Here is a 14,578-nt window from a genome sequence, read left to right as displayed (position 1 = left end):
AAAAACTGCCTTCAGGGACACAGAGAGCCAAGTGAAGGAAAGTCATCATGTCTGTGAAAGGCTACACTATCTGGAGTAGTGTAAAGATGACATCATCACGGTGCTGCAAGAACACAGAGAAGGAAGCCTGGGATTCTCCCTGGGAAGTGGGAAGAGGGGAGAGGACAGAGGATAGAGGAAGGGGATGGGAGGAGAAAAGATGGTGAGAGGGAAATGAGAGGGAAGAGCCAGGAGGGGCGGGGATAGGGAAGAGAGGCCCAGGAAGGTGGCTTTCCAGGGAAGACAATATCGAACTAAGTCCTAGGGACTCAATACGGAGTTTTCCATATAAAAAAGATGGAAATAGCTTTATAAAACAAAAGGCAAGCAAAGCATACAAACTTCTGATGCTGGTTTGGGGTGGCTGATGTTAGGGGCTCTGGATGCTGAACCCCACAGAAAGGAGCCGTGGGAGTGTGGTTCTCTTCTTTCTTGAAGGGAAACGTCAGTGGCCCAGGCTATACTGCCCTGCTACACACAGCAGGGCAGGCAATAAAATGCAGACAAAATGCTTCCACCTAGAACTGTTTCCTGGGCTTATATGCATTTGCTTCCTCCTCAGAACACAGTCTTTGCTTCCTCCTCAGAACAAGGTCCCTGAGAAACCACCGCAGTGAGAAGAAGGAACCAGAACTGGGGGAAACGAGGCCCTGCAGAGTAGAGAAGTGAGTCAGAAACTAGCCAGAAAGAGAGAAGTAGGATGTCCCAAATCTTAAGTTTGGTCCAGCCAAGTTGTGGGGAAGGACATCAATGAGAAGTTAAGAACCTAAGATTTGGGAAGGTGGGAAATCCCCAAATACTGAGATACACAGTTAATGAAACGGGGGACGAGGGGGAGGAAAGGGTAGATGTTGAAAGAGAACGCAAAGATCAGAACGTTGACAAACTTACCTTAGGGGGTGGAGTTTGTTTCTAATCTATATGTAAGAAGTATTATAGTCAATACCCGGAAGTCACACTGGATTGTTTACCCACCGTGTGTACTGTATGAGTGTAAATCTGCGTTCTACACCATGGTCTATCTCTAAAAGAGCTTAGCGGGCCTTGTTTTGGCTCCTATGCCAGTTCCCTGCTCACAGTCCTAGGAATCCCATGGTACCAGAAGCCGTCAGCACTGATATTAACTAACCTTATTTTAAGGGTTTCTGAGCTCTGACTTGTCCGCGATACTAACAGTGGAAAGTACCTTCTAGCAGTTGAGGAAGTGTAGCCAGACTTGGAAAATACACGGTAATGTTAAGAAAAGTCCGACCACAGCCACCATGACCCGTGAGAAGTGAGAATGCTTTGGGCATCTCAGATCAAGGCCCCTGGTGTTCTTCCCCTGGGATACCAAATGTAGAACAAGTTTTGTTGGCCTGCACTGTAGTTCCCCCCTGCTTGGTTACTCTGTCACTCTCCAGGAGCTTTCTATATCCTAGCTTGAGCTGAAAACCAGTGACCACATTTGTAGATTAACAGTAGCAACGCAAACTTCTAATTATTCTTAATAATTCAACCTCATCTCAATGGGCTCAATGGAGTTTGTTCCTTTAGAATCTCTGATGACAAGGTCAATTACACAGAGAGAGAGACAGAGTGAGACAGAGACAGGGCAGGGGGCATGCTACAGGCAGTTGGCAAGTATTTACTAGTGCCAATTTATGATGGGACATTACTTTCATTAGAATTTTAAGCGCCACAAGAGAGAAATCTCAGTGGCTACACAGTGTAGTCTAATATTTTCAGAACTGTTCGTCTTTATGTCATATCCTTCAAGCGCTTACCGGCTGGCTTCTCAAATATGTTTGTTAAACTAGCAGACCCAGCACAGAGCTGGGATCGCTTACTGACAGAAAACATGGCATGAGGAACAATCCTTAAATACTCGATTCCAGACAGGAACACTTAGGACTTACGATCAGGTGGCACCTAGGCCATGGCAGAGGATACAGGGTTTCAGTGTATAGACTAGTGTGGACTCTTGATTCTCCAACCGCAGGCTCTGGGGGTTGGGATGACAGGCATACACCCACCACTACACCTGACTACGATGTAGTTTATTTAAGATGTATTTGTTTTTATTTAATGTGTATGAGAATTTATGTCTGCATGTAGGTGTATACACCATGTGATGCTTGGTACCCGAGGAGGCCAGAGGAAGTCATCAGAGTTCCCGGAACGGGAGTTACAAAGGATTTTGAGCTGTCTTGTGGGTGCTGAGAACTGAATCCAGGGCCTTAGCAAGAGCAGTAGACACTCTTTTAACTTCTGCTTCATCTTTCCAGTCCTCAACAATGCAGTTTAAATAGACACAATTGGCCCTTTTCAGAAAGTGTGCCCTTAAAATGGAAGAGGCGACTGGAAATCTTGACTCTATCAGCGACTGCTACGACCTGTGGATAAATCACTATGAACCTCTCCCCCACACACACCCTGAAGTCTTATAAAATAAGGAGACAATAATACCAACTATACATAGCTATTTGGGGGAAATAAAATAGCAACTGTATTTCAAATGCTTGGACATTTGAAACGCCTATCAAATGTAGTGGTGCACACGGATCCAAGGACATCTCAGAAAACAGACCGTAGCCACTTCCATCTACAGGTAAGGAATTGGCCTCAGAGAGTTCAGAGATTGCTCAGTGTCTGATGTGGTCAGAGCCGAACAGGAATCCAAATCCATGTCCATTTCCTCCCTTCCTACACACTGGACACACTGGACCTGTCTTTTTCCATGAACAGGGACCACAAGCTCTGCGTTTAAAACCTGTAAAATATTCACAAGCTTCTAAAAAAACAGACATCTGTACAAAAATTGGAGGGAGAATCAAGGCCCTGGAAGCCCAGGCAAAACCAACTGATCATCAACAGGGAGCAGCGATGTCCCAACTGTCACACTCAGTGGTCAGAGGAAAAAAACACAACCACTGATATTTTGATTAAAAAAAAAATCTCTGCCGGAAAGACAGTGAGGCAGGGGAAATCTGAAAAGTTTCCAAGGCGCCCACTACCCTGCATCATTCCAAAGAGGAAATTTTAAAAAATATTTACAAGCTGTTACGGACAGCTCAATTCACAGTTTGAAGATGAAGGAGGGGGGTCCCCAATGGAAAACTACACACGCCTTTCCCTTCACCCCTTCCTTTCTCTTAGTACCCATTACCTCGTATTTCTCCATAGGGAATTTCTATCACCTTGTTCCCTTGGGTAAAAGTAATTGGTAGGATTTGAGTCTGAAACGTTTCCCACAGGCTCCAAGTGTTTGAGCAATTGGTCTCCAGATAACGATGCCGTTTCGGGAGGTGGACAAACTTTGAGTCTCTGGTCTGGCTAGATGAAGTCACTCTCCTGGGGTAACCCTTAAAGGTGATATTTGTCTTCGATGCTGGCTCCCAACCTATATCTAAATGTGAATAGCTCAGTCTGCCAGATGTGAATCAATTAACCTGCACATTCCCACTCCGCTGGTACAGTGGTTCCAGCCACCAAACTGTCCCAGCATAGACGGTGGTAACCCCTGACCTCTCCGCCCCTGAGTTGCTCTTGTCAGTCATTTAATCACAGCTATGACAGAAGCAACAGGAACACAGATTACATATATTTTCACAAACTCCTGGGACCAGGAATGTTCCAGACTTCAGAGTTTTGTAGATCTGAGGCTATTTTCATGGCGGCGCCTACCCAACCCCCTGAAATCTGAATAATTCCAGAATCTGAAACCTCCTGAGAATCCGATCAGCAGCCAGAAAGTTTTGACTTTCAGAGCTTTTGGATTTCAGATGTTTCCATCGGGCAGCTCAGCTGCCGTGAGCTCAGGCTGTCAGGAAGCTAAAAGGACCCAACTTTAACGAGAGGGTTCACCTGCAGTTGGCAGGGCAGTGAGGCATGCTCACCGAAACTCTCTGAGCAATGGTACCCAAGGCGATGAGCAGCTAACACACAAATACTTCCAGGTAGCTCTTCACCTCGGAGACACACCTTGGTGGATTTTAATGGTGACTGCCAGAATAAGGAACCAAAAGGCAGGTGATTAAACACCAGGTAGTCACTTCGTTAGACCACTTCCCTTTGAAAAGGGGAGGCAGAGAAAAAAAACGAAGACAAATTATCTGCGTGACCACAGTACGTGTGTATAACGAACCTGGAGGCTGAAACTGGAGTCTCAGCTTTCTCACGGTGGAGGTCCCACCTCTGGTTTCCATCCATGCTCAGAGACTAACGTGTATGTGTGTGAGAGAGAAAAGTGGGGGGCGGGGCTGTAAGTTGTGCTAAACTAAAATAAGAATCAAGGCTGCAACCACAGAGCCATGGCTTGGCTGGTTCCTCAATTTAGCATCTTAACTTTTCCTTCCTGGGGGTTGGGGCACTGACCATATCTGAGAAACCGCCTTAGTTTGGCTTGTAAGTGGGACTAACATCCTGGCTCTGAAGCTGAGGAAAAGGCCTTTTACCTCACTAAGTGGGTCACTTTCAACTTCAGTTCTTCCGCTCACAGTTGAAGCGATCTTTCATGGGTAGACAGTCTTTAGATCTCTTATATTTGGCAACTACTGTGTAACTCCGGGTTCATGCACTGGGGTGTAGAAATTAAATTAATTTACTCACAACTGTCAGTCACAACACTAGAAAATGTGAATGCCACTTGACTGAAGTTCTTAGCTTCTAAGACTAAGAACTTTCCAAGGACTTTAAAGGGGGAAATCGCGCTGTAGGCCTGGGCCTGGTAAACGCCAATGCCAGTCACACGCATGAGACTGTGCACATGGTGATGAGGCCAGGAGCACAGCTTCTTTAAAGCAGCCACACCACAGCTGCGCTTCTTCGGGGAACTTACAATCGTCTGCACTTGACTTCAGAGCTTCGGCATACATATGCACTATAGTTTGCTGTTTCTTCCTGGGACTGTCTCTGGAATCCAATAGTGGATACAGCACTCATCCAATTGCAGAAAATTAAAACACACAAATGAACAAGCCTGCTGTGTGAAGATGAGACCACGGCTCGCCTCATGGGACTGCGGGATGACTAAGGCTTTCTTATGGTCAAAGCCCTTGGAGAAACACCCAGTTCTCAGTGAGCAGGGTGCCATAGCTGCTCCATCAGGGTGATAATAGAGATTCCTCCTTGCTGCCCTCCCCTCTGGGGCTTGCAATCTCTTACAAGATGGAGCTATTATGCAACTGATGGGAAGGCAGATGCAATGATGGAAATTGGCAAACAGAGACAACAGGAAGAGTCGGTGGTGAAGACAGGAAGTTGAGTCAGAAGGAAGCTGAGGTAAACAACTGGGAGACGCCATCTGGGAACACCACGGCTTCAGCAGCTGGAGCAAGAGCCCCTAGGAGACGGATATCTCGTCAAGTGGCGGCTTCTTAGTGAGTCAGAAAGCCACCAGTTTTAATATCAAAAAGCTTTGTCGCAAAATTAAAACTCGCCGAATCTGCTGACAACTTAGTTATGATGCATTTGATGGGCTCTAACTTCAGGTGTTGTTTTCTTTCTTTCTTTTTTCTTTTTTCTTTTGCATTGTTTGGTACACAAACAGAATAATGTCATCTCATTGCATATCTGTTGCAACCATCCAACCCCCACCCCAAATCCTGGGGAGAAACTTATTCACCCAGACAATGTCATTCTACTGTGATGTCTGCCGTTAGTCATAAAGTCCAACGACTTTATCTTCTGACCTTAACTCTTCTCAAACAGGAGCTAAATGAAGAATTTCTTCATTTTATCTCATAGAGCCTTATTTTGAGATTTGATTGCTATCTCCCCTGTACGTGCCGAGCGGCCTGCCCTCTTTAGGTGAAAAAGGAAAGCTGACTTTGAGAATTTCCTAAGAACAATATGGAATGACTCAGTAAAGTCCCCAGTGTATATGTCCTTGTGTCTGTTGTCACAGACAAGGGCCTACCTCGGGAATATAGTTTGTGTAAGGATAGCAGGTAGTACGTCTGTGACCGTATTTAAAATAAAACGACGTATTGTGGTCGTTTATCTCTAAAGGCTAAGAGGTCACTGCACAATCTCTTGAAGTCAACGTCCACTTGGTACTGTGAGGCTGAAACCAAGAACAGGGCTTTAGAAAAGATGCGGAACAGCAGCCACGATGCGATGCAGTAATCGCTGCTGCATCGTCCTTCACTGCGGTCTCCACAAGGACTCAACGAGCCCTAAACTCAGACATTAAATTAGAAGTTTTCGTGTTATGAAACAGGTTCATAAAAACGCATGTGTGACAAATGCTCATTTCAGTCAGTATCAGTGGCAGCTCTGCCTGCCAGGAGAGGTAGAGAAGGGACTAGAGTCTGTGACTACCGCAGGACTCAAAAGAAAAGGAAAAAAAGATACAATCAATGCTATACTGACCCTAAAGCAAAGACTTAGGCAAACTTCAAGCCCAGCCATGCAGGAAGCAGCAGCCTGGGAAGCCTGTGGAAGACCTGTTTTTTCAGGTGATCCTTAAATACAGTCAGAAGATTTACAGAGATGGTCGTTAATGAAACTGAGTGAGATGGAGGGAACCGGCCTGCGGAACTTCCCGGTGACTTGCGGTCTGGGGCACCCAGAATGTGGGTGGGAGAGATGGCGAGAGGGGACTGCTCGAGTAGGAGGAAGTGGCATGAAATAAGGCTGCGGAAGTGGGCTGAGGCAAATTCGTGAAGGTACAAAAATTCTTGGTAAAACTATTAATGAGTCATCCCACCCCACCGTTACATGAAATCTGCCAACGGGTGTCTTGCCATTTTCTTTCTTTTTTTTTGTCTTGAATTCTTTCTTTCTCTCTCTCTCTCTCTCTCTCTCTCTCTCTCTCTCTCACACACACACACACACACACACACACACACACACACACACGTGTTAAGCTCCCTAATCTGCTGCTTCATGGCCCAGCAGGCTTCATGGCAGGTGGGCAGGCCCGCCACAGTCAACCCAGCTCTTGAAACCCAGACCACCCCCTGCCCCACCCTGACTCTTATGACCTTGGGCCAACAATTTCAATGACTAAAACCGCTCCTTGACAGCTCAAGGCACTTAAGAGGATTCCAAGTGCTCACACAGCTACAGAAACAGGACTTGCTGCACTAGACTCTCCAGATCTATACACTCCATAACCACAAACTCAACCAAGTTCAGACTGAAGCATCTTCTAAAACACTGGGGTTTGCACAGAACGCAGTATGATGTCTTCCTTGTTATCATCCCCTAGTCCGTGCAATACAAGATCTTACACTGTAGTACTTAGGCAGTCCTAAGGTATACAGGACTGGGCGTCTGCAGCTTCAAGACTCTGCAGAGGTCCTCCTTCAGTTCTAATTTAAATACACACATCGGAATGCTACGTTACTCACTGGCCACCCTTCTCCAAAAGGGTGCAAGCTAGAAGCATCAACCAAGTGAAAACACTGGAAGTTTTTCCAACACCACTGACCGTTGCAAGGCATAGCATACAATGGATATAAAATTTCAAATAGTCCTACCAGACACAGATTGCTCCTGAACCGGCTCCCTGAGCAGCCACTGCCAACCGCCTCAACGGTATCTTTGTCAGGGCTGAGACCCGGAAGAGCCCTCCCTCATGCTTCTGGCCTGAGTAAGAAACTGTGCATGGTGGCGTGGCAGGTGGATGCTTCAGCAATCCAAACTCGGTTGGCATTAACTCTGCCATATTCATTTTCACTCTTTCCCAAATGTAAGGGGAAAATATTGACATTCCTTCATGTCTTCATTTATTTCCTTCTCATTACTATCTCTGATGAAAATATTGGAAGTATTTTTTTTTCAGTATTTCTAGTCCCTTCCTCCAGAGATTCCCATTTCTTGTTTGTTTGTTTGTTTCCTATTTTTAAACTAGCCAGGTAAGCTCTACAGGTGAGGACTCATGATCAATGCAACTTCCAGAAATTCATATTTATAGAAAAATGGCGAATCCCATTTAAACTGCCGACACAGACATTGTTTTGTAAAAGTTCCTCTAACAGAAACCAATTCTGACAAATTCTTGGTCCATTTGACACCAAGGTGTGTGTTGTTGAACCATCACAAGCTTTGCTAATGAAGAAACCTGTTTCTACTCTCCTTTTGAAGTTGCCCCGCTGCCCTACTTCTGGGCCATAAGACACACGGAGCTTCAGCAGGCGTGCTGGACAGCTTCTGCAGGTCACCTGTCCTGGGCTCGGCCGGTTGGGAAAAGCAAACAAAAGCATAGACGCCTAGGTCCTTCGTGGCTCTATGCTGCAGCCGTGTGATAGGACTTCCTTTGCACACAGGAGGCCTTCCTCCAGAATTCAACAGAGCGTTCACCCACATGGCCTTTCAGCCTTAGCAAATAATCGAGACAGCACTACAAAAGTAGCACGAGCCACCCACACAGGCAGCTTTGGATTTTAGAGACTGGATGGAAGAGAGGAGACCTCTAATTCTATGTAGTTAGAAAACACAGGCATGAAAACCCCGCTGTCAAAAACCACTCACAGAACCAGCCCCACGTTTGGTAATATGACCTAAGATGTTAAAGGAGCCACTGAGTGGCTATAAGGAAGTTTGCTTTTTTTTTTCTAAAGAAAAACAACCACAGAAGCTAAAATTAAACCACCCCCATTAGTATAACGAGAAGCAAAGTCTAAATGATCAATATGCATTTTCCAGAAAACATTTTCAAGTTGACCAAATCAGAGTAAATAGCCTTCCTCAAATAGAGCAGTCAGCAGGTATCAAAGCATGGTTTGGCTTTCAAGATGGGGAGAAAATAAGTTTCTTTACAGGGTATGCTGATAACCTGATAAGTGCAGAGAACTGGGCAAGAACCAAGCCAGAGAACATCATCCCCATTTCCCGGCCACCCTAGGTGGCTGCAGGTCCTGATTCTTAGAGGGAGGCAGGGCACCCAGGCCTCCGAGGACAGGTGCCCAACCATTTCAAGGTAAACTTCACAGTCCCCAGCAGCAGAACCCCAGCTGTGCCCCCAAACACTCCCAACAAGCCAAGGGACAGGCAGCAACTTTACCTTGTAGAGAAACTGTTCTTGGTAGCGCTGCTGTGTGGTCAGGGACACCAGTCCTTCAGTTCTGCAGAGCAGCCCTGTCAAGCCCAAGCCGGGGTGTGTGGTCACAAGGCAGGAAGTAACTACGGTGACAAATCACCAGCCAGGAAAGAAATAGATTTTGTCTTTATAAGGACATTTTACTCAACTTTTTTTTCTCTCAAGTCTCCTCCCCCCCCAAATCACCTGACAACAGGTCACAGTGAAATCCAGAAGCCACCTTCCACTTCCTCTTCTCTCTGAGCATTTTGCTCTTTCCCTGGGTCTCTCTCAGCAGGCCCTGGGCTACTTAAACCCTTCAGATCTCAGATAGGGGAGCGAAGGTCAGCTCGCTGGCTGGCCCAACTCTTTTGTCTGACTCTAGTTGCTAAAAGCAAAACCCGGAAGCCTACCTACTTTCAGCAGGGATAAACAAATTCTTCATTTCTAATGGAAGCTCCGAGGGAAAGGTTGGTGTGTACCTGAGACACAATGAAAAGGATTCCCTATTCCCCCAACCCATTTAAACCCATTTAAACCCAACCCTTCCCAAATTCTTAATGATGAACTTATTGGTATAAACAAAACAAAAGGATCTCTTTAAGGGCAGGGCCTGGAGAGGAAGGCTTCTTCCTATATTATTTACTCATTCTTTTATTTATAGAAACGCCCATGTGCTACAGATCTCTTTAACCCAATTAGAGAGTTCAATTATTCAGATGTTCCCCGTAAAGAACGGTGGTGGATCATACAGGCAGCGATCGCTAACAGGCTAGCTTCATTCCTTCATACAGACCAAATCCCATCCTAGGATCAGATCTGAGCTCCACTGACTGAAAATTGAGCACACTCAGCTCTGCATTTCCCGGACTCAGTATGTTTCCAACAGTGACAGAGATGTTGTCATTTAGCCTTGGGGGATGTCTGCTGCGGTGAGGCCCCTGGGTAAGATGGCAAAGGTGACTTGTCATGCACCAGGTATCGGCATTTTCGGGGAGCCATGCCTGTTGTCAGGGCATAGCATCATCCCACGGACCGAGCTGCTCTGAAGACTTCCTTGGCTTTTCTGATTTCCTTACAAAATGTTCTTAGTTTTAACTCCCAAAGTTGAGATAAAGTTTGTCAGTTTATCTCCCCCATCAGCCTGGTGAGGCAATCTTGTACCTAAACCCTTAGGGCTCCTATTGGGCAAGAGGGTCTGCTCAGGAATGGGAAAACAGGGAGAAGGCTCAGTTTTCTCTGGATGTTGTCCAAAAGAACATTCTAGAAATGGTTCTGGTATGAACTGACAACTCTCTTTGGGTGTAGCAGGCAAGAGTGAGGTGGTGAGTAGGACCCCAATTAAGTGGCAAAGAGAGGTCAAGGGCACCTGACTTCTCAAAGAAATATGCAGACTTTGTAACATGATTAATAAGAACCCAGAGACAGATCTTCAACCTGAAGATCAGAAAAGCAAAACAGCCAGCCACTGGCTCTTACCTCTACCTCAGCCTGAAATGGCGATCCTGCCTCCAGGAATCTCAGAATGAGACTGTGTGTGAGAGCTGTCTCCTCTCATTTTATAATCCTCTCTAGGAGCTGGGATTAAAGGCGTGCACCACTGGGGTTAGGCGTGCACCACTACCCGGTTTCTATGGCAGCTAGTGTGACTAATGGCATTAGAAGGCATATGTTACCATTATCTGGTCTGTAATGCTGACCAGTGGGGTTGTTTTACTCTCTGATCTTCAGGCAAACTTTATTTATTAAAATACCAATGAAATGCCACTAAAAGACATTGTCCATCTTGGACCGACCACATGACCCAGCAGTAAAAGGCTGGTGGTTTCCACCCCTGGGAACAGTCTTCACTCAGGGTCGTGCAGAAGGGCTCCACAGATGGTCTTAAGGGGGTGTGTACTGACGGTGCATCTGCCTGTATGCATCTACATACTTGTGGTTTCAGAACGGAGTAAAGGCCAATAGCCATGCTTCATGAAAAGGAACCAATCCACATTTTGTTTACCTGGGAGACAGAAAACAGGAACATTCTGTGTGTGCTTTTGCCTGATCCCAGGAGATGGGAGGAATCTAGAAAAGAAAAAGAGGAAAAACATACGTAGGCCTCGGTTCCTCTAGTGTATGAGTGTCTGCCAAGGCTGGTGATTGAGACAGAAAGAAAACAGAGCCATTGCTCTCGGGGAGGAAGAACAAAGCCTTGTGCAGAGGAACGTGTAAGTTGATGCTCAAGAGAGGGCAGAGGAAACCAGCGTATTGTAGTGTGATGTAGAACAGGCCCAGATTTTCAGCCCGAATCTGGTTCTGGTCACAAAGACTTGGAGCCCCACTGGGCCTGCACTGAGCTGAAAGCCGCCTGAGCAGGACATTGCTTATAGCCACCCAATCAACACAGCCCCTTCTCCCTGAGCATTAGCTCACCCTGCTCCTCCTCAGCCACCTGTCACTGCCCCCAGCCACTTCCTGGATTTCACCATTCAAGCCCCTCCCTTGTAATCTTGCCACCTGCCTCTCTCCTGATGAAAATCTACCCAGGGGAAGCCAGTGTAGGGCAAGGCTTTTTTTTTTTCTCTCTCTCTCTCTTCCTGTCAGTGTTTAAAATTGCATATTGCCTTTATTATGTTTAGGGATGCGCCTTGTATATCTAATCTCTCCAAGACCTTTATCATGAAGTTGGCCTTACCCTTTCTGAGGAGTGGATGGGGGTTTGGGTGGGAAAAAGGTGGGGGGGGGGAGTAAGAGGAGGGGAGGGAGGGGAAGCTGTGGTTGATATGTAAAATGAAAAGGAAAAAAACTTTAAGTAAAAATTAAATAAAAATTGCTTGTGGTGGTTACACAGGACAATAACTTTGGGTTTTGTTGTGTTTTTGTTTCTCTGCAGACAGTATTCCCTTCTGCCCTGCACCCGGATACATCTCCCACCTTTGCTCCATCTGCTCTGTGTCTCTGCTGACCCCCTCCTCCGCTGAGCCCCACCTTTCCTTCCCTTGCCTCTCTCTACGCCTCTTGCCCGCCCTGAATCCAACTGACACCAGGTCTACTCTCATCATGACCTCAATCTCCAAGGCCAGATCACCTGCACAGGGGAGTGGCTGAGTAAAAGTTCTGGCTCAGGTAACTGGGGTCAGAGGCCAACTTTACTGATGAACTGGTTGTATGACTTTAGACAGAGGACTGAATTTCACTGGCCTCCAGATCTTCATCCAGAAGATGGGAGAAGAGCAATGTCTGTTCAGTGCATTTGTTGAGAGGATTAAGTGCACGGAGAAGTAGCGATCTGGGAAAACTGCCTGTCACAAAGTAAGTGTTGTGTAAGCGCCAGCTGCTTCTTTAATGTTTCTACCAGGCTGGGGACTAACCCCTTCACATATATCGTCTCATTTATTCCTCACCCATAACACATACATTGAATATTCTTTTCTTCAGCTCAGCAGTATCTTTATTGACATAGAATTCACATGGTCTAACACTCACTCCTTCAGAATAGGTTTATCATATGATCTGATCTGTACACACATTATGCCATACAATTCAAGAGTATTTTTATCAACCCCCCAAAGAAACCCAGTACCAATTAGCAGCTACTCCCCGCTTATCCGCATCTCCCACATCCTCAGCCATCCACCATGCCCTGTTTCTGTCTCTATGGATTTGCCTGTTCTCAACATAACACACAAATGGAACCATGGCTTCTTGTAGCCTTTCGATCTGGTTAAGGCCATGTTTTGCTAGGTGGGCCTTGAACCCTCGACCCTCTTGTCTCAGCCTTCTGAGCGTGACTGAGATTACAGGTTTGTTCCTTGATGACCAAGCATCTCAGGTCTTTTGGGGTGTATTTGGTTGGTTTTCTCACTTAGCACGTTTTCAAGGTCCACTCATGCGGTATCATGTGTCACTACTTCATTTTTAATTACATTCTATTTTATCGACTTTGGGGGTTGCACAAACCATGGCACATAAGTTGGGGGGGGGGGTCAGATGGTAACATTTGGGAGCCAGTTCTCCTCCTTCACCATCTGGGCACCAGGAGCCAAACTCAAGTCAAGATTGGCGCCAAACGCCTTTACCTGCTGGGCATCTCACTAGCCCTTTGTTCCCCTAAAAGAATGATGCCCCATGTTTGAGATTGCACCACATGTTACAGCCCCTTGGTTGGCTAACGGCCATTTGGATGGCTCTATTGCTTTGGCACTGTGAGTCCCGCTGCTATGAATGTTTGTCCACATATTTTGTGTGGCTCTGCTTTTTGATCAAATGAATGTATGCATCACTTTAGAAGCTGCATATCACCCCAAGGCTGATGATAAAGCACCACTCTTGACAACTCTCCTGATTTCTCTTCCCTAGAGACAACCATTTTCAACAGACACCGTCCTTTCCTCCACTATTAGCTCCAAGCTATCTCATGCTGTACTTACGCTATATCTTGACTGCTTGGATTCATGTGCATAGACACGAATATATACACTTATCTCTCCTTCCTATTTGGAAGTGAATTTGTTTCTCACCTACCCATTATCTGAAACAAGTTATAACAATGTTTTCATTAAATCAATATTTTGTTTTTAAAACGACCATCAAGACAGTCATAACTGGGCTGGGGAAATGGTTCAGTGGGTAAAGTACTTGCCGTGCAGTGTGGTGAATTGATTTCAAATCCCCACACCCATGGAAAGCCAGGCAGGATCATATAGGTCTCTAATCCCAGCACTCCATACAGGGAGACCAAAGGTATCGATGGGACAATTCCAGGAATATTGAGGGCCTGGCTTATAGAATGAGAAATAATAAAAAGAGCTTGTCTCAATAAAGGTGGAAAGGAAGAGATGACATTTGAGTTTCTCCTCTGACCACCTGCATGCACCCAGAGGCACACCCGTGTCCACTCACACACATAAATACACACATAACTTACACACACACACACACAACAACAACAACAGACAAAACATATAATGAAAAACACTCCCGAGCAATTGTATGCACTTTGCTAGGTTCTTACATACTTATGAATACCACACAGAACTCACTAACAGAGCTAAAATAAGACAAAACCCAACAAAACCGTACAGAGTCCCCTTGCAGTTGACAGGACAGTGAGGCATGCTCACCGAAACTCTCTCTGTACACAGGGCGGTGAGCAGCTGTCACACAAATGCTCTTCACCTCGCTGATTCGGAGACACACCTTGCATGGATTTTAATGGTGACTGCCAGAATAAGGAACCAAAAGGCAGGTGATTAAACACCAGGTAGTCACTTCGTTAGACCACTTCCCTCTGAAAAGGGTAAGCAGAGAAAAAAATGAAGACAAATTATCTGTGTGACTGCAGTTCATGTGCTTAACTAACCTGGAGGCTGAAACTAGAGTCTCCGCTTTCTCACGGTGGAGGACCCAACCTCCACACATCCTCATCCATCCCTTTCCCGAGCACTTGGAGAGGATCCTCTGAAGTCCTCATCCTCCGTCTGCTCTGTGCCCCACTGCATGAGAAGGTCATCTGTCTTAGCCTCATCCTGGAAGCTCTTTCTTCTG

At 46.0% G+C, this 14,578-nt stretch overlaps 1 protein-coding gene across 1 annotated transcript in view; it reads right to left on the bottom strand.

Annotated features, from left to right (window-relative positions):
* Lcp1 (lymphocyte cytosolic protein 1) overlaps nucleotides 1–14,578 on the bottom strand; it is a 95,214-nt gene that overhangs the window by 38,420 nt on the left and 42,216 nt on the right. Inside the window, exons 2-3 of the mRNA XM_041674121.1 lie at nucleotides 11,052–11,116; nucleotides 9,032–9,150 (exon numbers count right to left, since the gene is read on the bottom strand). The gene's annotated coding sequence lies outside the window, so the exon portion shown is untranslated. The remainder of the gene's footprint in view (nucleotides 1–9,031; nucleotides 9,151–11,051; nucleotides 11,117–14,578) is intronic.

This window comes from Microtus oregoni, unplaced genomic scaffold (assembly GCF_018167655.1).
Source record: "Microtus oregoni isolate MIOR12 unplaced genomic scaffold, Mior012 000001F_ref0000356, whole genome shotgun sequence".
Lineage (NCBI taxonomy): Eukaryota > Metazoa > Chordata > Mammalia > Rodentia > Cricetidae > Microtus > Microtus oregoni.
This window is presented reverse-complemented; position numbering and strand designations above follow the sequence as displayed.